The sequence below is a fragment of the Rousettus aegyptiacus genome, unplaced genomic scaffold (genome assembly GCF_014176215.1).
Source record: "Rousettus aegyptiacus isolate mRouAeg1 unplaced genomic scaffold, mRouAeg1.p scaffold_m13_p_10, whole genome shotgun sequence".
NCBI classification, from domain to species: Eukaryota; Metazoa; Chordata; class Mammalia; order Chiroptera; family Pteropodidae; genus Rousettus; species Rousettus aegyptiacus.
The window spans coordinates 5,141,224-5,165,648 of NW_023416285.1; the positions used below are offsets into that span (position 1 = coordinate 5,141,224).

The 24,425-nt window shown below is 39.6% G+C and overlaps 1 long non-coding RNA gene across 1 annotated transcript in view; it reads right to left on the reverse strand.

Annotated features, from left to right (window-relative positions):
• LOC107514849 overlaps positions 1-24,425 on the reverse strand; it is a 249,655-nt gene that overhangs the window by 97,193 nt on the left and 128,037 nt on the right. Inside the window, exon 2 of the long non-coding RNA XR_001597893.2 lies at positions 5,035-5,145. This is a non-coding gene — a long non-coding RNA (uncharacterized LOC107514849). The remainder of the gene's footprint in view (positions 1-5,034; positions 5,146-24,425) is intronic.

Genomic DNA, 24,425 nt, shown 5'->3' on the forward strand with positions numbered 1-24,425 from the left:
GGGAGACTTGCTTTTGAATTAATTCACCTTTGGACAGTAGGGGGCAGATACACCCATTCTGGGCTTCTCAGTAAGATGTAAGAAGTAAGAGTGGATAAAGAGTGATATTGTTGCCTTAACCTACAAGGCAAAGGGCACGAGATGTTCAAGCATCTTCTCTGAGGATTGGCAGTGGAAAGGTGCTCACATGCGTATCAGGGGAATTTCGCGTATGGGATATTGCAGTGAATGATACCGTCATGTTGTCACATGAGGTTACTGTTTGACCACCGATGTAGTTTATGTTGGGCAGAGTGGCTGTGCATAAATAGAACAAGGAACACATTTTAGACCTTGGGTAGAGTAGAGTTTTAGTATTAATTCAAATTACTGCTCTGTCCTATTTAGCCATGATGGAGGGAGTGAGACATAAATTGTCCACCAGTGTCTCTGACAGGAAGAAACAGACGGATAGTGCTTAGAAGTGGGAGAAAAGACTCATGAATGAGGCCGAAGGACGGCGCTAAAAACGACTGCTCTAGCCTCCCAAGGTGGACAGCCAGGTGTCCGCTGAGCCACACTGTTCACTGATAAGACCAACAGTTTGAAGAGCAAAACCTGGCGAATTAAAAGACTTACAAAGAAGCCCTTCCTTCTCCTGTCTCCTGTTTCTGTAGAGAAAAGAGATTGTCCACCTCCTGGAGGGAAATTAGGCTGTTCTTCTCTCTAAGGCTTCCCCTTCCCCTTCCCTTGTGAGTGCCCTATCATGTGGGATGATTGAAGAGACAGAGAGTGGATCTGTAGTTTTAGTCCCCTTCTTGCTCCCTTTCTGAATGAAGTGTCCCCACGTGATACCTACCTCCCTGAAACACTGTAGATTTATGGGCAAGGTTCCGTTCCTGATGGGGACACATCAGAGGGTTTAGTTGTGGCTGGGGGTCAAGCGGCACTTTTTAAGTCTGTTTATCAGTCACAAGACTATTACTTTTATCACTGGTCTTTCTTCTAGTTCTCAGTGGGTCCCAAACTCCAGAAAGAAAGTGTAGTATTGACTGGCTTCCTAAACCCTGAGCACGCGTCACAATAGATTGTGACCTAATACAGGAAAGTTCTTCCTCTCACTATTTGGGAGATATTTTCAAAGGAGGGAGCTGCTTCCTAAGGTATTGAAATTCCCTGTCAACTGAGGCTAAGCCACCACCTCTCCAGACATTCTTGAGTGAGACTTTTCCCTAGGGAAGCAGTTGATTTATTATAAGATTAATAATGATTCCTACTTTGGTATAAAATTTTATAGTTGACAAAGGGCTTTAAGATGCACCATTTCCCTTAATACAAAATCATCTGTACTTATTTTTATATTTATGTGCCTCATTCCTTTAAGATGATGTATTATTCTAATTTAGATGTTGATGTGAGTTCTCTTTAAAGTAGACCTTTGAGCATTTACTTGATTTTATGAAGCAATAAAAATAACAAAGTTTGGAAAGTGTAAATTAATAATAGACATTAGTTACTGTTATCTAAAGTAGTAACAGCACAAAGTTGAATATGATATTACTGGAAAGTTTGGGGTATTCTCCTAAGGCCTCCAGCATGTTTTCAAATGTTTCTTACATTGAGAAATGGTTAACTTTAGGTGACTGTTTCTACTTTCATTGTAATTTCCAAGTCTTCACTACAAGTAATCTCTGGCCAAATGTTATAAATACGGTGATTAATCAATGAATTTTAGTTACCTCAAGAAGTATAATGTTTTTTGTTTGCTTGATTTTTTCACATTTTTTATTTATTTTTAGGAGCCAGTATTCTGTTTCACACGGCTTTGTGAGTAGCATTGTAAAATAAATTTGAAACCAGAAAACAGTTCTATAGTGCATGATAGTGATAAAGAGCCAGACATGCTTTGAATTTCGGCTTCATCACTTACAACGTCTGGACCATGAAAGGTTGCTAAAGCTACCTCTCAGCCTTGGTTGGATTCATCATTGGGAAAAATGAAACTTAAAAATATTTTGTATCTAGATTTTGTAGTAAGAATTGCACAAAATCATGTACGCAAGTACCTAGAACAGAGGAAGCGTTCGATAAATGGTAAACATTATGCATGCATAACCACACGCCCCCTCGCTCTCACATGCACGGTCTCTCTCTCTCTCTCTCTCTCTCTCTCTCTCTCTCTCTCTCTCTCTCTCTCTCTCTCTCTCCCCCCCCTCCCCCCCCCCAGGGGAGCTTTTAACAAAGCACAGCTTATTTTGATGAATACATTTTTGTGTCTTGATTACAGAGTTAAAATCATTACAACAGAATCATACCCAAGACGCAGAAACAAATAACTGACAGTCAAGAATCTGGCTTTGCAGTATGGTGTCCTTAAAACTAAGCAGAGACCTCACTTGGGGGTATTTAAATATTTCAAAAAAGGCTGAGCTCTAGCATGACAATGCAGGATCAACTTTCCCCGGAGCTATGCTTCTTGCTTACTGGTTCTCTCTTGCAGCCCTGCCCTTTGGGATTCTGCTCTGTTTGCCTCCGAGCTTGAATTCGATACTGGCCAGACTCCAGACTTGAAGCTAATAGCCCCTGGAAATTCACCAAGGCCCTTCCCACTGGAGGATCTCAGCTATGGCTTAACTTTGGCTTCACTGCTGTTACTTCAGGAGTGAAGACTTGGCAACAATGTTTTCTCGTGTGGTACAAGTTTCTACACCTGGTACTGGGGGATTTCAAGAGAAATACAGCACTTTGAGCCTTGACCTCATTGGCCTGGCGTCTTTAGCATCACTCAGAGTTTAACTCTGGCTTCACCACTGATGACTGGTGTCAACATTTGAGAAAGCTCTTAGAAGAAAGCACCTAAAAAGGGATACAACCTTTAAATGTCTAGAGAAATGCTAATTGTCATAACCCTAAAGTAGAAGGTGCCTTGTGAGATACAGAGACAGTCGACATGAGAGAACACACGGCTAAAGGCGGGCCGTCTCACACGGTCACAGTGACCAGAGCAGAGGCATGACGCTTCATTACATTTCACCCAATAATACGTCAAAATAAAAAACAATGACATAAACAACATTAAATCCTTCTTTAAAACTGCCTTCTCAGAAGCCCTGCCCACTTCGCCATGTATCCACACAAACTTGTTAGTGGAGTAGAGCCATTGAAATGTAGATGATAAGCTCTTTGCAGACTTTTTTTTTTGTTGAATCAATATTTATGTGATAATTCATTATAAAAGGAACATATCGCTGCTAATAAAATGATAATGGTGATGTTTTCCCAGGCAAAGCATTCCATCCTGGCCATTCAAGTCGTTTCTTAGAGACTGATTATTAGCCGACTGTATAAGAATTTATAATTTTTTAGCTTTCTACATTAGACTATGAGTTCTTTGACAAAGAGAATGAACTTGACACTACTGTTTGATTTTTTAATTCATAAAATGGATAGATGAATGGACAAGTGAATGGAAAGGAGAAAATTATGGAGTGGAAGCTAAAAGAATACTTTTACTATTAGACAAATCAAGGTTACTATCCTGGCTGACCCATTTCTTAGCTGCTCTGAATTTTAGGATTCTCTTCTGTAAAATGTATGTAATAAGTGGACTTCCACTTAGCATCATTGTAATATAAGATAATGCATATGAAACATCAATAATGGTCCCGTCACATGGTAATTGTTTAATGCATGTGATCTATCTATCCATCTGTCTATCTGTCATCATCATCATCATCATCATCACCATCATCATCGTCATCATCATCATCACCATCATCATCATCTCTATCAAGTCTTCTTTCAGAATTAGCAGTAATATAATAAGAACGATAATGATACTGTATCTGTGCTCTAGGACTAATTTGCTACATGACTGTAGTCAAGTCACTTACTTACTCTGCAAAGTCCAGGATCAAGGTATCAGCAGATTTGGTGTCCGCTGAGGACATACCTCATGGTCCACAGATGGCCCCTCTTTTGCTGTGTTGTCACATGGTAAAGGCATAAAGGGGACCTCAGGGATCTCTGATAAAGACACTGATCCCATTCGTGGGGGCTCCACCCTCATGACCTAAGCTCCTGCCAAAGGCTCCACCTCCTCCCACCACTGGAGATTACGTTAAAACATAAGAATATTGGGGAGACACAAACATTGCCCACCGCAGTTCTCATCAAAAAAATACAGGACTAGTGCTAACGATTCACACTCCACGTGCTCCTTTAAACCAGTCTTCGACATATTGTAACTGAATGCGGATGAGGTCTACTCTATTTCTCTCCAGCTCTGATTTCCTCTCTCAGATTTAGAGTTTTCTCAATATAACTTTCTCTTTAATTTAGCCATTTAAATGACCCTCTAAAAACTCAAATTTCGCATGTTGCAAGTGGCACGCGGTCGCCTTATCATCATATCCATCCATCTCTACATCCATCTCTTTATCCCCTACTTTAGTTAATCGCATCCCCACTTACCACGGAAATGAAGGCAAAAACCTCAAGGGAGCACACATTTCTTTTTCTCTTTCATTCTCCCTACCCTATTGGTTTTGAAATTATGCTAATATCACTTTTGGAATTTCTACATTTACAGTCTCAGTGCCCCAGGCTCTCATTTTGAATTTAACTGTTTATGGATTATTTAAACAGCTTAATCTCTCTCATTCCTGTGATAATCTTTGGCATACAAGTCCCAGAAAAAAGTACTGCCACCACCAGCATCACTCTAGGTCAGGAAAACACAGCCTCTAGCCCTGTTATCCTATGCCGAGACTCTAACTTTAGGAAGGATGAACTTCTGTGTCTGCCGCTCTCAGCTTATCTCCTGTGCCAAGCGCCGAACCCTGAGAATGCCTTGATTCGACAAACAGGAGAACTGGTGTACGAAGTGGATAGATCCAGATATGGGAAATGCACCGAGTATGGACCAATTCAAACCACAAGAAGGCAGGCTGGGCCTGAAGACACCTCATGATCTCGAGACATTTGCTATCTCATCTTTGCTCTGACACTTGAGACACACACCCTAGTGAAGAAGAAAGCGATCGAGTCACTTACCCGCCTGCGCACACCCAGCCGTGGGGTTCATGGAGCTGTTTCTCTTCTTCTTTGTCTCCCACCAGAAGCGAAGTGTTGGACACAGGGTGAACACTCAGCGAATCTGTAGAACTGAACAGAAATTGTGAGTTACTTTTTAAACAGAAGGCACAATTATGACTATAATTTATCCGAAATGCCGTGATTAAATTTCTTGGGGCATCCAACACTTCAAACTGGTAATTTATTTGTCATGCAAATCAGTGAATGCATATTGTTTCACCAATACATTTTAAAAAGTCAAATCACCAAGGTAACTTGAGGGAATATGATTATCAGTGGAGGCCTGGTATATGATTTCTTTTAGCACCTTTAAAAAAGTCAGGAGCTAGAATCTGTCATATCAGATGGGAATATAATACACGTAAACACACACACACACACACACACACATGCACACACATGCACACACACATGCACACACGCAGGATTAGTTCCTGTGTTTTTCGCCAAGGTAAAAGAAAATAAAATGTAGAAATGAATTTTTAGAGTTGAAATTCTCCTTTGGAATAAAGAATCACTTACATAAATTCATTCTCCACTTTCAATATGTGTGTTTAGTTATGGACAAAGTTAAATTAAAAAAAAAAAAGAACGGATTTGAGAACCTCTTCTGTTCGATGTTATTTTTTGTGATCAGCTAAAAGAAACTACGTAACTCCCTCCAACAGACGTCACTGCCGGGGGCTGAGAAGAGGCTGTGGTCACGGGAGGCTGCGGCGTGGGGTCCCCTGGGCAGTGGGACCCGGAGATTCTGCTTAAAAGCCCGAGGAAGAAGGGAGAAGAGGGATATGACTTGAAAATTTGCCTGAAACTAAATAAACTGACCAGATAGAACTTTCTTCCGTCACTGCAATTATGAAACTGCGTCCCTCCTCTTTTACCCGGAAATTCATTCATGGAGACACCAAACTCAGTGACAAAAGGAAGCGAAGCTTCTGCTAAACACAGCTTCTCCCTTATAGGGGGCATTGAATTGGATGAGAAACCCTGCAAAATGTTAGGCACATCCACGAGCTCTGGGATATCTAGAAATGATGTAGGTCGCAGACTGTGAGTTCTATAAAGAGACTACGATGAACAGAAATCCAGAAGTAGGCTCATGACCACTCATGTTGCCATTTTATTGACAGCAACAATCATGATAAATTAAAATGGACTCTACTGATCAACGTTAGACATCCGGCTGGAGCTGACCGTTACATGGTCTCCCCGCCGCCCACGTCCTGCCCGATCACGGAAAGCATTAGGAATAACAGATCCGACCTGCTGAACCCCTAACACCTAAAACACGATTTATAGCCCATCCGAATAAACATGAAGAAAACCCAAGGAAAAATACGCACAGTATATTTTTGTAACAGTTCAAAATAAACCCGACTCTATTAAAATGCAAATGGAAAATAAAATACAAGCTAGACGGCACTAAAAACAACCTGAGAAGTAAAAATGGGTAGAAAAGAAATGACTTCATTAACTGATTTATTCGCCGATGGGCAAATATTTATTGAACACCTATGAATTTGGCACTTTTCTAGGCTGTGGGAATACAGCAATGGCATGAACAGACAAATACCTCTCTCCTACTGGGGCTCATGGTCTGATGGAGAGAGACCAGATATTAGTCAAATATATGAAATGCCACTAAGTGATGAGTGATGGGAAGGGCGATGAACCAGAGGAGAGGAAGTTGGGGTTTTACAAAATAGTTTCCCCACTTACTAGCGAGCCATGTGGAGAATGGGTTTCAGGAATAAAAAAAAAGTACCAGGGGATCGTGGGCGTCTTTTGGAGACCAAGTGGATGTGCGAAAAGAACAAAAGGAACTAAGACATGATGGTCCCAAAGTGGAGGGCGGAGAGGGGGGGCGGGGGGGGGGGATGAGGCTTTACTGGTGGGTAGGTCTCCTCAGGAGGATGTTCCTTTCCTCACAGCTGTGGTGTGAAGCGAGGGAGGGTGCTTTGTTTTGTTTGATTTTTTCCCTAGGGCATGGGGAGGGGGCCGAGCTGCCTTCTTGACCCCTGAGTAAGCCAAACCCTGGTATAACTCCTGACTCCTGGTGGGGACTGGAACAGTGGGGGGAGGGATGGTCACAACTGGAAACCAGAAACATCTGTCCTGTCCTCTGTCACAGGTAGAGGCAGGGAGACTGGCAGAGAGAAGAGGCCCCACGGCTCCTGATGAGGGCAGGATGGTGAGAGCTGTTTCTATCTTCAAATAAATTTATTTTAATTTTAGTTTAGGAAACATAACATTGCAAAGAATTTATTTATAAATTAAGACAATGATAAGAGGACCGCAGGTGGGTGTAAAGGACAGGTGTCAGAGTTAAAAAAAATACGAGATTTTGACAAAACAAGTAAGTCCGTGGAAGATTCAAAGTTACATTAGAATTGTTCATATTATGCTACAAGTGCTACTGGGAAGGAGATGATAAGGTGAAATTGTACAAATGAAGAGGCAAAATAATAATTCGGTATCTTATAGATGTTGTGATACCTATCTAGAAAAGCAAAAATAACTAACTTAAAAACAATTAATAGCAAGTATTCACTAAGACGTTCATCTGATTGGCCAGAACCGAGCCCTACCCACCGCCCCTGTCTGTCACTGTGCAAGCTTTCCCTTTCAGCCTTCCCAGTGGGAAAAGACTTTCTAAACAGCTACAGCATACGGGTACCTGAGAGCAAAGCATGTACAGCGGATACTCCCAAACGGTATTTTTTACCCCTTTTTCTCCTCCAATGGGATGTTCCACTTCCTCTCAAAGTAGCCTATATGTGTTCTTAATACATATCAGTGCACTTCCTCCCGTGGGTTGTGTGTGTACCTGGTGTGTGTGTGTGTGTGTGTGTGTGTGTGTGCGTGTGTGTGTGTGTGTGCTGTGTGTCCACACATACCCCAAATCTCCAGCAGTCACTGAGACCAGAACTTCTTGAAAATGTTTCCCATCAAAGCAGTGCATCCAACTCTCTCTGAAAGTAGCCGCCATATCTGGCCCAGGGCTTTGCCTGCAAAACACTTTCCTTTCAGAATTGACTTTACCAAATTGTGTCCGTGGAAATGGTACACCTCTTACTAATGTTATCTTAAATTTCAGGGCCATCTCCCTCCCTGAGTCCACTTCCTGAAACTCCGTTTTTTTTCTTCTTCATGCCCTCAAGGGACTTAGTTTGCATTTATCCTGTGGACTCTTTCAGAATTAGCATCCCTTTACATGGAGCTAGGTTCACATCTGCGCTCCCTCTGGGTAGTGGTCCCCTCCGGACAAGGAGGGTGTGTAACATCTATGCTTTCCCTGTGTATTTGGCAGAGAGCCTGGCACGTGAGTTCCTTGTTCACTGCATGATATGTAAATTTGGATTAACTGAAAAGCATTAGCCTCCAAAATTTCCAAAATAACGCCATCCGAAAATATATTTATTTTTATTTCATTATGAAATCAACTCAGTGTCAACAGATAAAATTTACAAAACAGAAATATATGGGTGGCGGGAGGAAGAACTCTCCCACGGTCTGAATTTTATGGTGGTAATGTTTATTTAGATTCATTTCTCTGAACAATTTTAACATGATTATAATCATACTTTACATATAGTATTTATCTTGCTGTTTCCCTTAATAAGGAAAATGCTTATAATTTACACATCCTCTTCATAAACTCTCAGCTTAAACCCTGTATAATATTTCCCTGAGTACATATGCTATAATCTGTTTATTCATTGCAACCTTGTTGGTCATTTAAGTTGTTTCAAATTCATTAGTATAATAAATAACTGTGTTAAATGTTTTCAAATGCGACGATATTTCTACATTTCAGATTCCTTGTTTTGGATAAAGTTCTGAGAATGTAATGATTGGGTCTAAGTTTATTAAGCCTGTATTATTCTAGCAATACATCTCTCTAAAAGGCTTCTAATAAAGGTTATGCCTGTTTGCTCACCCGAAGTTTATTTTGCCTATATCATGATGATGATGATGATGATGATGATGATGATGATGATAGTGATGATGATGGTGATGATGATGGTGATGATAATGGTAATGATAATGATGATGATGATGATGATGTTAATGATGATGTTGATGGTGATGGTGATGGTGATGATGATGGTGATGATGATGACGCATGGTTTTTATACTGATGTTTTTATACTGATGTTTTATACAGGACTAAGTGAAAGATTGTTAGCACCAAAATATGACAGAATCACCACTGCAAGTTTATTCCATTTCCCAGTGTTTGGGTTGATTTAGCACTAGTAAAGTCAGTTTGATTTAAGAGAGGGAAGGAGTAGGAAATTGGAGGAAAAGGAGGAGGAAAAGAAAAAGTAGGAGATGAAGAAGAGGAAATGACCAAATTAAGGAGAATGTCATGTTATTCTTTCTCCATCTTTTAGAATATTAATTATTCTTTTTATTACAAGTTTACATTTTACGTGATTTTTTTTGAAAAATAATTGTTATCAAACAATTCTTATAGTATATTTTATTATGATCACAGCATTTAGAAAATTGGCATTGTACAATCCACTAACCACTAGAGAGAACGAAAGGAATTTTCTAATGATAACTTTTGTCTATAAAATGTCATTAAATAGAACACACAGAAGAATTTTACTGTTAAATAGCATCTTTCATTCTCAAAGTATCTGAACTATTTGCTAAATAGTTGGATAATAGCAGTCTGATTAATCCGAGGAATACAATAAATGTTGTAGGCTTTAATGCCATTTATATCTAAGTCTGATGTAACTAAAATTCTCCTATTCTGGGGACATAAGAGATCTTGCCCCATACTTCTTGGATGTTTAGAGACTAAGGGAATAGTCCAGCTAAGAGGAGCTGCTCTAAATTATCCATTTACGTCTTTCACTACTTCCCGCCCCAGTCTGCCACATTCCCATTTCACAGACCTGAGCGGTAAAATACGTATCTAAATTTGAGCATTTTTGCCTTCACACTTGTACCTCTATGAATTATATACTTCCAGAAATTGGTATTGTTCTAATTTTTTAAATCTTGCTAGTCTACTCTTTTTCTTGTGTAATTTAAAAGATTAATATCCTAGGGAGGTTTTAACTATTCTTTGAAAGTTTCCAACAAATGATTGGGGAAAAAGTTAAGAGCAGAAAAAGTAGAAACGAAGTAGGACAATACTAAAATGTGTCATCACTTGAATGACTCCCAATTCCTGGCATGTTTGGCCCTCAGTGACATTGGCCAAAAAGGAATTTAAAAAAATGATTATCAATCTTGGGAGAACAGACCTGAACAGAGGCTGAATTTTGAAAGAGATCACCCGAAAGATAAATTCTGGAGTCTAGGTGGTGGGAGAGTGAAATTTATTTGCCTTTGCTTGATATTGATTGGCTTGTGAAACAGTTTCTGATGTTTCTTTTAGAACAGGGCCCCAGTCTGTGTTTGGGGGACACAAAACTGTGGCCTCCCAAGAGGAAACTGGCGAGACTCACGCTGAAGTATGTCATCTCAAGTTGTCAGAAACCCAGGGTAGATTTTTAGTTCTAGAAGGGAGCTTGTTTGCTAACAAAAATATGAGACAGGTGTGGCATTGGAAGTGGGCCAAGTGTGTTAGTGAGGCCAGGTACTAGGATGGGTGGGTTTTAGAAGTTATAACAGAGTGAGTGTGTGGATACACTACTCCCTGTAGCCGTATGACATAAGCAGGAAGGTTAATTCTAGACACCCAAGGCTTGCAAATGGGGTAAGAGGAGCAACTGTGATGGAGTACTGCAAAAATCTCAATTTTATATTATATCCTAAGAATTAAATAACTCTAAGAATTAAATAATGGAATATTTAAAGGAGGGGTAAGAAGAGGAGACTAAAGGACTGAAGTTTATAGTCATTTTTATAACATGGTATTTGCTATAAATTGAATTATGTCCCTCCAAAATTGATACGTTGAAACCCTGACCATGAACGTGGTAGCATTTGAATATGGGGCCTTTGGGAGATAATTAGGTTTATGGGAAGTCATGGGGGAGGCACCTTTATGAAGATGGGATTAATGCCCTTATAAGAGACATCAGAAAGCTGGCTTCCTCTCTCTCTGACCACCCCCAAATCGAAGAGGAAGTCATTTGGATGCATAGCAAGACGGCAGCTGTCTTCAAGACAAGAGAAGAAGCCTCAGAATGAAACCTGCCTTGCCAGCACTTGATCTTGGACTTCCCAATATCTAGAACTCTGAGAAATGTATTTTGGTTGCTTATTCACCCAGTTTATGCTCTGTATCCCATTGACTGGCATGATTTGGATAGGCCTGTTGCAGAAAAAAAAAAAACACAAATAAAGAAAAAGAGGCAACAAAATGAGTGTTAAAAATTCTCAAGGATTATATAGCATGAGTAAAACTTCAGGTTATTGAGGTGAAGGGAGGGAAAGATTGGTAAGAGACAAGAAACAAGTTGGAATAAGGATCTTAACAAAGTAAATTATCCAGAAGCACACAGCTAGATTACACTGTTGACGGACAGTTAACCAGTTAATATCTCACGACCAGTGTCCAAAGGAGAGATAATTAAGCATCTACTTACATATTGGGGCTGAAAATGCATGAAATGGTGACAGAGACAACACAGAAACCGAAGAGAGCAGGACGATCAGAACGAATGAGAACGTGGTTTGCAAGGCTCCCAGTCCAGGTGTTCCTCTGCTTTCCCACACACCCCCTCGGCGACTCCCGGGGTCAGTTCCAATCCTGTTGCTTTATGATGCTGGAGTTACAGACAGATTTATGTCAGTTAAGTAGCCATTATTCAGAGTGCATTTGGCTACTGAAATTTTCCTGTGGTTTGCGGAATTACACCATGAACATATAAAGAGCAATACATCACCATGGATGAACCACGAAGACAGGAAAATAAAATCAGATTGGAAAGGGGTCAGTGTAATAGTCCAGCTGTTGTATCACAAAATCAGGGTTTTTTTCCTAAGGGATGTTTTAATTCTTTTGTCTTCGATATTTATAAGGCAAACATTTTTTTTTTGCTAGAATGTTTCGAAGGATAAAACCTGTTTCTTGCTATCTACTAATAATGTTTAGCAGTAACACCTGCAGCTTCGGAGAAAAGTTAAAATTTAAGTCAAGTATTTCACGCAATTCCCAGAAGATGAAAAATCAGGGGGTGATGTGTCTATATCAGAAAAATAAAAATTCTGCTCCCCTCAGAACTGTTTGAATAGAGATTTATAACCCCAGAGATTGCAGCTGATTGCATCACTATTTAAATAGCTTATCTCCCTTCTTTTTCATCCAATCTTTCTGATAACCTTATGACATTATTGAGTCCATATAATTTTTTCCATTTGGAAGATGAGGAAAGGGAGCCTCAGAGGAGCTAAAATACTTGTATACTCCACGTCTACTCAGTGATGGAGGATGTGTACCAGTTCTTGCTTTTGTTTCCTTTACGTGAAGAGCTATGTCATTAAACTTGCTGCCATCCTTGCCTGGTATCATGCCCCTGGGTGAGCTCTGTGCCCTCCAGGACCATGGTGTTTGTAGGACCCCCAAGTCTAGGAATTGTGGTGTGTTTCCTTAGACTAAGAAAATGGAGTAGCTGAATTTTAATCCTGTCTCGACTTCTGTGTGACTTTATCCAAAACTCAGGGAAATGTGGCTTTGCTAACCTGTTAATGGCCTCCCAGTTTTAAACCTGGAAACTTGTGACTACTATATTGCAAAAAAAAAAAAAAAAAATCACAGATATGGTAAAGTGAAAAATCTTAATAAGGGTACTTATCATGAATTATCCAGGCAGGCTTCGATCATGTCTTACAAGAGGGAAATAGAAAATTTTACTATGAGAGGAGAAGACAACGAGATCACTGAAGCAAGATATTACACTGTTTGCCTTTGAAGATGGAGAAGGACCAAAGAGTCAAGGAATGCAAAAAATGCTGTTCTTGAACCTTAAAAAGACAAAAACACAGATTACCCTAAAAAGCCTTAGAAAGGAGCATCGCTCCATTAAATCTTCATTTCCACTCAGTGAAACTGGTTTTGGGCTTCTGACCTCCAGGACTGTGAGAGAATAAATGTATATTGTTTTCAGCCACCAAGTTTATGCCAATTGGTTGCAGCAGCCACAGAAAACTAATCCAATGGCCTCGCAGGAGTGTTAATGGGATTAAATGATCTCCTATAAGCCCAGTGGAGGATGGGTGACCGTCCTGGTAAAGCTAAGACATCAAATTTCAATGTAGCCATCTCCCTCTAAGAATAAAAGAAATGGGGTTTTTTATCCCTCATAATAAATTATCTTTTTACTATCTTCTTCTATAATGTATTTTTTTCTAATTGTCAACACTTGAGAACTTAGTGGTATCATAAACAGTTCTTAAGACTTTAAAAAATCTTTCTTGAGACATAAATGAAAACCAGTCTCCTGCTGCCCATTCCATACTTCCTTTCTTTTCATCCTATACTGATCCTATTAAACCTCCCAAAGATACAAGTGTCTTCTCGGCCCTGCAGAACTCCCCTGGAAGTCTGACCGAGAAGCCAAATCTCAGAGAAGGAGCTAACCTTAGGACTATTCTATTCCTCCCCTATTCTAATCCATGCCATTGTCTATCGTAGCGCCTTATCTCAACCCTTGACATTATCAGATACAACTTCCCCAAGAATGAAATGGCAGAAGATGGCAAGGAAAGAAGTTGGGAGAAATCCTGTGATAATCCTGAGTGTGGGCCACTCCCGGCACAATGCAGATGTTTAAGAAATGGCAATACTCATAAATTCCCTCTTTTAGATCCACTTCTTATAAAACACTCTTTGAGAACCAGATAAATATTTGGAAGGTCAAAACTTTGAACTGGACTTTCTATACTGCCCAAATTAGGCCCTTCTCCCTGCTAATGGGACTGACTCTTGAGCCTGTATTCCCTCAAGATACTGTCCTTTCATGAATGGACATGTTTCTTGGCATTCCCACACTAACATATGCCAGTCTTAGGACATAACTTGTCAACCTCACTCACACTGCTACCAAACCCTACCAAACAGAATTAGCCGTGCTGTTAACAGTCTTTGCCAACCAAATTGCCTTTGACCTTGACAAGCATTTTGATTGCTGTGAAACCACCTTCTCTTGTCAGGATCAGCCTCCCTAGTACGATCAAGATTTTTTTTTTTTACCATAAGTTTCCTATGCCTTCAATTTAATTGGAATCACTGGGGTTTTTTATCCCTCATAATGTACTTTCTTTGGTTTGTCAATTCAAGTTGACGTCTTCTGCCCTAATAGGGAATTCAAAATTTATTTATTAATAAAGTTTGCTTTGGCATGGAACTTGAGGGAAAACTGATTTTCATTTTGTTTCTTTCCTTGCTATCTATGCAATACCAAACATATCCTCTAATATCAAAAATTCAAAATTTGTCCTTAGTATGTGAATAATAATAGCAGTACTAATTTCTCTGGTGGATATTGCTAGAAACATATGGGGCATTGTCCATAGGAGTGCTTTGAAAAGTCTAACAAACTGAAATTGATAATAATCTTTCTACTCTATTGCCAGAGAATCCCAAAAGAACATTCCTCCCCTCTTAGATATTATTTCTAGAATAACATCATTGTAAGAATCAGTCAAATATACCTCCTCTGTCTTTTCCTTTAAAATACTTCTTTGTTGCTATATATTGCTCATCATTAAAATTTAAAATAACTTTTTTGGAATAAACTTGCTTGAAGACTCATCTTAAAAGTAGGGTTAAAATTCTCACAACTGCAAATCTTAATTACAATATGTTTGAGGTGGCAGTGTTAAAAATGACTCCAAAACTCTTTGATGTCCTTCCCATTGAGATGTGAGTTCTATGTGTCCTGTTCTCTTAAATCTGGCCTCTCCAACTTGGCCCATAAAAATCTGACAATGAAAATGGCTAATTCCTGGACCCAGGCCTTAAAAAATGGTCAGCTTTAATTTCCTACTTTCTGGGACACCCACTCTTACAATATGGCTTTCATGCTGTGAAGAAACCACATGCAGAAGTATTCTAGCCAATGGTTCCATTTTAACAGCTGCATCAACCACCAGACATGGGAGCACATGAGCCTTAATATAATTGCAAAGTCCAGCCGTTGAGTAATACCTAGCTGTGTGCTTCCCAAGCTAATGGCACAAGGAGCAGAGATAAACTGTGCTTTCTGAGCCTAAACTGCAAATGCATGAAAAAAAAAAAAAAGGTAATTATCATACCCGCTACATTTGGGGTGTTTCTTTACATAGCAACACAAATTTGGAGCAAAGGCTCTAATAAAAAAATAAAAAGTAATAAAAAAAAAAGATCAAAGTATCTAGCAGGTTGCTTAGAACAAGAAGGTTTTCCTGTTATAATAGTTGCCTGTGGGTCTCTGAGAGACAGTAGCGGCACTAATTATCAGTTGTGTGGGTTTATATGTATAAACAGAGCTGTTCTCTTAAAACTTTAACATTCAAAATATTATAGAATGAAACACCTAAGAATATCTATCAGACCAGGCCCAACTCTGTGACTTTGTTGAAAACCATTGTTCTTTATAGTTCAACCTACATTTTTCAATAACGCTGCAAGGAATCTTGACCCATAAAAGTGTATCTCAGAGAAAAATAGATTTACAGTAAAAGGACAATGAGTGGCACTCAGTAAAACAATAGTCATAGTCCCCAGAGTTACAAGCTGAAGCACAAGATCATTGAGCACACCGTGGTGATAAAAATGAACTTACAGGAAATATTTGTTAAGTGGATGAAGGACCCAAAGGCAGAATTAAAAATGTTTCGAGTGACTTAAGCTAATTGTTAAAAATTCAGATTTCTGACACCCATTCTCAGGGGTTCTGGTTCTAGATTTATGTTGTAATGACTGAGGTCTATATTTTTGCCAGTCACCCAGGGTGATGTTCACAGACAACGAAGTCTGAGAACCAATAATATCGATTTTGAATTTTTGTGGGTTATGGGAGTGAGCTATTCAGGAGGCATCTGTGTGTTTATGTTGGTATTTACTTAGCACATATTAAAAGTCAATAGAAACTCTTCCCTTTCTTTCTTCTTCCCCTGCTTGTGGCTGATGCACATCTATCTTTAAGAAAGAATTTGTTGAAGGGCTATGAAAATTCTGCTTCCCTGGTGCTGCCCCGCTGTAACTCCTTCGGTTCTGCCTCAGAGTTTGAGCTGAGGTCACACTTTTCTTGTCAAACAAGAGCCAAGACCAAGGGCGATCTTGGCTCCAGGGCTCTCTGCTTAGTTCACTCTGCCTCAGTTTTACAGTCGGCACCATCTGGCTCCCTTTGCCAGAAGGGCTGGGAGTCATCTAGTTCCCATCCCATCGCTTCTCAGGTACTATTCCGTAATAAATATACCGCACTTGCAACTCCTTTTCGGCATCTGCTTTCCGAAGGACACAAGTGACAAACCTTTCCCTTCAACTTCCTGAACAATTTAGTCCAAAAGCAAGTGGGTAACGCCACACAGGATTGTCCTTCTCCTGGAAGAGCAGCTGTGAGTGGGATGTCCAAACACAACCAGCTGAGGAGAGTGTCTGGCATCGCCTGTCACAGGAGGGGAGGTGCACTGGGAAACGAGAGAATTTGTACCTATGGATGGCTCAGCTTAGGGTTTCAGAACCCAAGAAGCAGGGAGATGAAGCCGCCCATGTGGCGGAGTATCCTTGTTGGGCACTGGAGCACACGTTGGATGAGGAGAATATTCAGGCTGGGTGAGAGGCTGAGGAGCTGGGAGCCTGGCGTGGAGGACCAGGGCCAGTGGGGTGAGGAGGGCATCCACGCGTATGAGCCCTCCATCTCAGGAGCACAGAGCCCAAGCAGGGTGAGAACGGGGATGTCGCCAGGGCAGCTTGTGTGGGAATTCCAAACTTGAGAGGGATAAAGAGGACACCCTCACGGTGTGGGGTCTCATGAGGTGAGGGGACCATCTGCAGATGGGCGGCCTCGAGCACTGTGGAAGGTAAAATAAAGGGCTCACGCAGGCAAGGACGTAGCGGTGACAATGAGAGATGGCGGTAGCGATGAAAATGAGAGATTGGTTGCCTAGAGGGAAATTGATCAAATAAATGAGTATATTAAGGAAAGAGGGAGCTTCGGTGTCAGAGCAGGGAGTTATAAATATGAAAAGAAAGAAAAGTAGAATAAAGCCGTGATGTTGGATGGGAATCATCGCATTAGAAATATTAGTGTCAACTTGTAGATTAATGGATTTCAATAATAGGGATAATAGATATCATTGTGTTTGTAAATCTCTATCTCCATCTCCGTGTGTGTCCGCACGTGACACAGGCATCTCAGAGATCCGTGTATGCATCTAGCTAGCTGGCTACAGAGAGGAAAATGGAGGTGAGCACAGCTGCACAGGCTCCTTAGCTCCATGAGCTAAAAGGGCCACGCGGATGTCTCCAGTCCCATGTACTCTTCTAGAATGTAGTCATCTCTCCTTTCAAAAAAATGGAGTCTGGTTTTTCTCCTTTTGAAATTTTGCAGGGCTTTGTGGTTGCCTCAACAAATAGCATGTTTAAAGGCCGGGCTACGATTTGGAGGACAGCTTCCCATTCTCAGAGGCCCGTTCACCTATCGCGAGAGGCCCATTCCTCGTACAGAGGTCACTTACAGACGTGACACTCCCAGCTAATGTCTCAGTCCACGGCCACCGTCGACCACTCTACAGATAAGTGAATAAACTTGAGCTGACTTTGAGTGCTTAGCTAGTACCCGGTGGTGCCGAGGTAAGCTGACCCTGCCAAGCCCTCTTCGGAGTACATATTCCTGGATGAAATAAATATTGTGATTGTTTTAAGTTCCTGACATTTGCAACTGTTTACTGTGGCGCACTTAAAGAGCTGGAAGAGTTGTCAAGAGTCTTGTTCTGAACACGTTTTCTTTGAGATGCCTATCCGATACCCAAGAAAAAGGCATGGGGAATGGCTTCAGGTGAGGTTACAGAGTTAAGAAGAGATTTTGGGGACATATTAAATACTTGTTGATTTGTTTTAAAGACATTAAAGTGATCGAAATAGCATTTTTAAAATGTTACCTCTAGCTATAGAAGAGAAAATTAATTGGGGGGCAGAAAACCAGAAATGGACAACTTAATTAGAAGATAGTGAAGTATTCTCATCGAACGATGACTGGCTTGAACATATAGCTGGAAATACATTAAAAAAAAAAGGTCTTGCAGGCTATTTGTGACATGTGATCACTGGGACCAGAACTGCAAATCTTATTCATATTCCTTTTTCACATAGAGGTGTGTGCTGTTCAACTATTGATCCATGGGAAGAACAATCACTTTTAACATACAACCATAATAATAAGCTTCAAAATGTCATGATAATCAGTACGAAGATCATAGCTATTAACTGGTATTAATCATCTTTGACCTAATAGAAAGACCAATAGAATAAATGTCCAGAAAACCGAATTATACACTGTTTTGACCACTTCATCTCTCTGAGTCCCCATTTCTGCATCTGTAAAACAGAAGCGATAGTATTTGCCTTCCAGGTGAGGATTCGGTAACTGTGTGCACAGCCTAGGACGGTGTCTGGAACATCAATCATCATTCAATGTTAACTGAATCAGAATTTTAGGAGCTCTGAATCTATTCAGAATATATGATTGGAAGATATAGACCTTGGCTTCATATTTTAATCTTATGTTATTACTACTTCTGCAATGCTAACCTTTTAATCAATAGCTTGTTAAAGATTCAATAGGACTGCAATAGCTCGATTGACCAGATGTCACCGGAAAACTTGATCCCATCAAGGAATGACGATGGAGTGAGAGTTTATGTTAACAGGAGGGAGACAGACTGTTTTCTTAATCCTTTCCACAGGCACAAAACGATTTTATTTCCAGACTGAGGCTTGGATTGTTCACTTAGTGGGTCCCTCTCACACATCCTGGTCTATCAGGCAATCAACGAAAGGGTAATCTACCACTGTATTGGCTGCTGCGGGTCAAAATCCTCCTGAAAGTCCTTGCCTGGTTACTTCACAGACATGTGGTTGCCTATAGAGATAAATCGCAGTATCTCCAAGAAAAATAAACAAATATCCAAACTTTCTCAATGGAGAACAAACAAGACTGCATACAATCAACCAATCTATCCTTTCCAACCTTAGAATAAGCCATTTTGAAAATCTGGGAAAGAGGTCGCTATTTCTCTCCCTTATTTTGCTGAAAGATATACCATAAATCACAACACCTGAAACATAGCTCTGAACTTACCTGGAAGACGAATGATGCTAAACTGGCCTTTTGCTCCAGGGCCAGCAAAAGGTTGAACAATTTTATTTCAAAGAATTGAAAAGAGTATCGAAGTTAAAACTCTATCGCAAAGGTTGGTGAAGCCTCTGACATATTATTTCCTTGATTATTTCCAGCTTGAGTTATTAATGTATTGAATCACTTGCTTATTTACTCCTTTTCAGGTTCTTACTAGAGATGAAGTGAGTTTGTATTCTAGTGGGGACTAACGTGGGACGTGCGGATAAATATACAAGTGAATAATTTTTATACAGTGGGACAAATGTTAAAGCACTTCAAAGCGCTCTGAGTAGAGTTTTTTAATAATAAAATTCATAATTAATTATGCCTTACTGTCTCAGGAAGGCATTTCATTGGATGTGATGTTCAACTTGGGCAACCAGTATGACTAGAATTGTTTTCCCCCTAGAAATACATAATATGGTTTCTTCCTCAAATGGAGAATGTTTCTGAAGTTTCCAGAAGCAGGCTGCCCAGGCTAAAATCCGGGTGCTGCTGCTAGCTAGCAACGATGCCTTGGGCGAGCTCCCTCTTACTGAGCCTCGGTTTTCCGGCAATAATTAGTGGAAACTCTAATGCTCAAACTCTACATGAGAACAGGTGTAATAGGAATTTCTCTTGTTCGCAGTCCTTTACCATCACTCGCAGATGGGAAGAGTTTCTATAAAAAGGCAGAGCCTTCCTTCACGGCAGCTCTGCAGCTTTTCCTCGCCACTCTGACCCATATTTGAATCTCTTAGAAAACATATCATTTGTCTTTCTTAAAACTCGCCCAGGGGACAGAATGCAAGAAACATTTCACTTGTCAATACTGTTTACTGCTTGGTGAAGTAAATGTAAATCTGATGTTTTCCCAGGCAGTAACTGATGGCTTTTCGTGGACAATGACATATCCCTGGACTCTTTGACATTTCATTTTATGCTCCTGGGGCTGCCAGCTCTTTTCTGTAACTGTGTGTCAAAATAACAAGATCCTGACTGCTTATTTAGAACAACCTGCTTAATAACCGACAGTCTAAAGCTGTCACAGCCTTTGAGTCGTACAAGCTGGCTTTTTTCACAGTGAGATTGGGATATTTTGTCCCTAGCACATAAGGTGCACACTTAAAATATCCTCAAGGGTGGTGACCTAGAATGACAACTCGAGAAGTGGGGGTTCTTTGTGAAGTCACGATGTTGGTATTCTTAGAGCCCCAGAGATATAAATAACGAACATCAAATCTTTGAGATTTATTGCCAATTGCAGTGGGAGCAGAGCGCATGCAAGGAACACTTGGTGGTCAAAATAAACTTTTATCTAATTCATTCAACTAAGATAACATTGTGGAATGACACATACATAGTGTTCTGCCACAGAATTTTCACTTGGATGGCAGCTGGGGCTAGCAATTGTGGTAAAGGAATCACAGAGATCCAAACCTCTCCTCCAGTTAGCTGTGCATTGCTGGAATAGTTAGCTAACATCTCTGAGCCTCAGTCTCAGCTCCTATTACGTAAAATGGGAATGACTCTCCCTTCACCATGCTTTTTGAGAATGATAAGTGAGAACAATGTATATTAAACACTAAGCAAAATGCTAGCACATATACCAAGTATAAACATTGATTTCGTTTGTTTCTGGTTGAGTGAGAATCATCATCCTCATCCTCGTCACTACCATCAATATCACCAGGACTGTCATTCCCATCCTCCCCCAGCCCGTTACTCAGGTTTCCAAAGCTTCTACAATATGGCCCCTGCCTAGTGCTCAGATCCCACATCCTGCTACTGTACCTCCATCATTATATTCTAGAAATGTCTGCCTTCTTTCTATCCAAGCTCATTCCTGCCTCGAGGCTTTTGCACTGGCTGCTCCCAATGCCTGATACTCTCTTTCTCCAGGTTTGTGAAGAGCTGGTTTGTTAATCATTCAGCTCATAGTTTACAGAAGGCCGTCTCCAGGGGGCCCCTCTGCCTACTCAGTCTCTCTCCAATATGTCCCCATATTTTATTTCCTCAGAGTTCTCACCATAATTAATTTACCTCCTGGTTGTTTCCCTGCCCCCACTGGAATGCCGCATTGACTTTTCCTGATATTTTACAGTTGAATGGCCTGCTTTGAAAAGTGACCCTGGTAGAAACTAAATATATATGTATATATATATGTATATATTTACTTATTTATTTTTTTATTATTACTTATATATATTTATTTATTATTACTTACTACTTATTTATTATTACTTATATATTTATTTATTGAGTAGATGGTATAATTTATCAAGTAATTAATCAATTAATTAATGGCAGTTTCTACTTCAGTGGAATGTTTTGAACTTTGGAGTCAGACAGATCTCAATTCAAATCTGGCGACAATAATAGGAGACTTCAGACTAATTTCTTAACAAAGCTTTGCTTTTTCCATTTGCAAAATTAGAAATTTTGCTAAATCCTCCCAGAATTTTATGAGGATTTGGGTGAAAACACGCAGGTAAAGCGCTTTAAGAAACATCCTGGAACACAGTAAGTGTGAGATATTCATTACACACTGAAAATCAAACACCAACGAACACCGCGCTTTTTCGCTCGACGCGTTGTGTCTCTTGGCATCTTTGTATATTTTGTGGACGGGCTTCCAAGAAACTTGCGATCTCAGTCATTTGGCATTACTAATTCAGTTATACTTTCCTCTTTGAAAATTAAAATACTCATTCTTTTGAAATGTATAATTCAGTGGTTTTTAGTATATTCACAAAGATATACAAACATCACCACTATATAATTCCAGAACATTTTTATAACCTCAGAAGGACACCCACGCGATCATTATGAGCAGTCCAACTTTATCCCTCTCTCCCAATATCCTGTGTTGATCCCAACCTACTTTGTATCTCTGGATTTGTCTATTCTGAACATTTCATGTAAATGGAGTCACAATCCGATGGCCGTATGTGTTTGCCTTCCTTAACAACTTAATGTTTTCAAGGTTCATCCAAGTTGTATCATGAATCAGTACATGGCTATGCAAATCTGGAAGAATGTGTGACACTTATTTTTTTAAGAACACCTCATTAATCTATCAACAGTTAATTTATCTCAACAGAAAGGAAGGTGAGAAAAGAAAGAGCAACCAGAAAATACATTAATCTTTCAACCTGATTGCTTTTGCCAATTCATTTGTTCATTCATTCATCCCATTAGACATTTACCATACTCTGCGTTGGGGACACAATTCCCCAAAAGATGTCGTCCCACATATATCCTATTTCTATTGAAGAGGACATGTGCATAAAAACGTAATTGTAGCATTTTACTCCTAATAAAAAGACATATGTACAAATTACTATGAGGGTGAAAGAGCTTACTTAAATCAATCTAGCTTGGGAAGAATGTTTCCGAGTTTTGTTTATAAGAATCATTGGTCACTTGTACTCAACAATAAAATTCGAGAGAAAAGTTAAGTAAAAAATTGATGTGTCTTATAATTATTCATAAAAGTTATAGATCCGTTACCAAATAAGGCATTACTTTCATCTGCACAGAACTAGAATGATTTATTTTCAGCATTTACAAGTTAAGAAATTGTATAAAAATATGGTTATGTTCATATATATTACCTTTACTCAAAAGCTGGTGATATCTATGAAGTGGCAGTAATCTCCTGGAGCCAACAGACATTTTCTACCTTCCATGTCGCCATCCTCATGGCTCTCTTATATTTCAAACACTGAGGGCTATGTCAGCTGCAATTCATCATCATGCTATCTCTGGTTTTACAAAAAATTTAAGCAGAAAGAGAAACATTTTTGCACCTGTATCCTTATCTACAGAGGAGAAATTAAAGATGGATGATGAAAGCCTCACGTTTCGAGAAAAATATGAGAAAGTGTTTATCTCCTTTGGAAATGAAAAGAATTTCTACGTGCTTCATATGCAAACAAAATGCGTCTTTGTCAGTGCATAAAAATTAAGGTGTCACTAATAAACAGAACATACGAAGAACCATGCAATAGTTACAACAAGAACAACTTAATAACCTGGACAAAAAAGACTAAAATGTTCACTGGGTTTGTAATTACATGACAGTAGAGGAAGGAGTGTTGTTGCAAAATGTGTTAAGTGTAAAAGTGATATATCAAAATCATTTACCGAAGGCAAGTTTATAAAAGCATCTTCTACGAACACCAGAAATTAAGGGTTCTAAACTGAAGCAGAAATGAAATTGTTTAGTGTGTTGAAGAAAATGAGGAAAACCCACAGGACACTAGCTATTTTTATTAAGGGCAATTTATACGTGACTGACAGACTCATATGTATAGGACCTGTAATGAGCACATACCCTAGTATTGCTTCTTCTTAGGTGTTAAAAATTTGAAGATAGACGAGTCTGAACTGCTTTATAATCTATTGGTTGATGATATCTTTGTATTAAACAAATAAACCATGTTTGACAATTTCATAGAGGCTCCCAATTTAAACCCATCCATACCATCATTTACAAATAATCACCTGTACTGAAGAGTTTTATATGGTTTCTATCAGGCACATGGCAATGAAAACTGTGAACTGAAAATGTCCCAATGGTTTTAGCCATAGAGAGCTAAAGCTTTGCTTGATAAATTGGATATGCATTTCATCTGGCATGCATCGTATAGCTGGGCAACTAAGCGATATAATGCGTTGGGCAATCTTTGGTCTGTTGCAAAAAATTTACTTATGTCAACCCTGGGGAAAAAAAAAAACAAACCTACGTTTAGGCATCTTTGTTCAACAGTACAACCATGTAAACTCTGTGTGTTTATCTTCAAGGGAATTTGGAAATAATTAAATATAAGGGCATTTCTAGTGGACCTGAGTTCTTTGGAAATTCAATACAGAAAGAATGACCTGGCGTGCTCCTGTGCTGATGGCATTTCCAGAGGTCCAGATGGTAGCCCGAGCTATATACTCAAAATTATAAAGTTGAAAATTGATTTCCAAAAATATTCTTTATTTTTGATTTTATAAAAATTAACTCTTACGATTTGCCTTTTCCAGTTAATAGCGATCGAAGAACAACAAGTTCCAAAATAAATT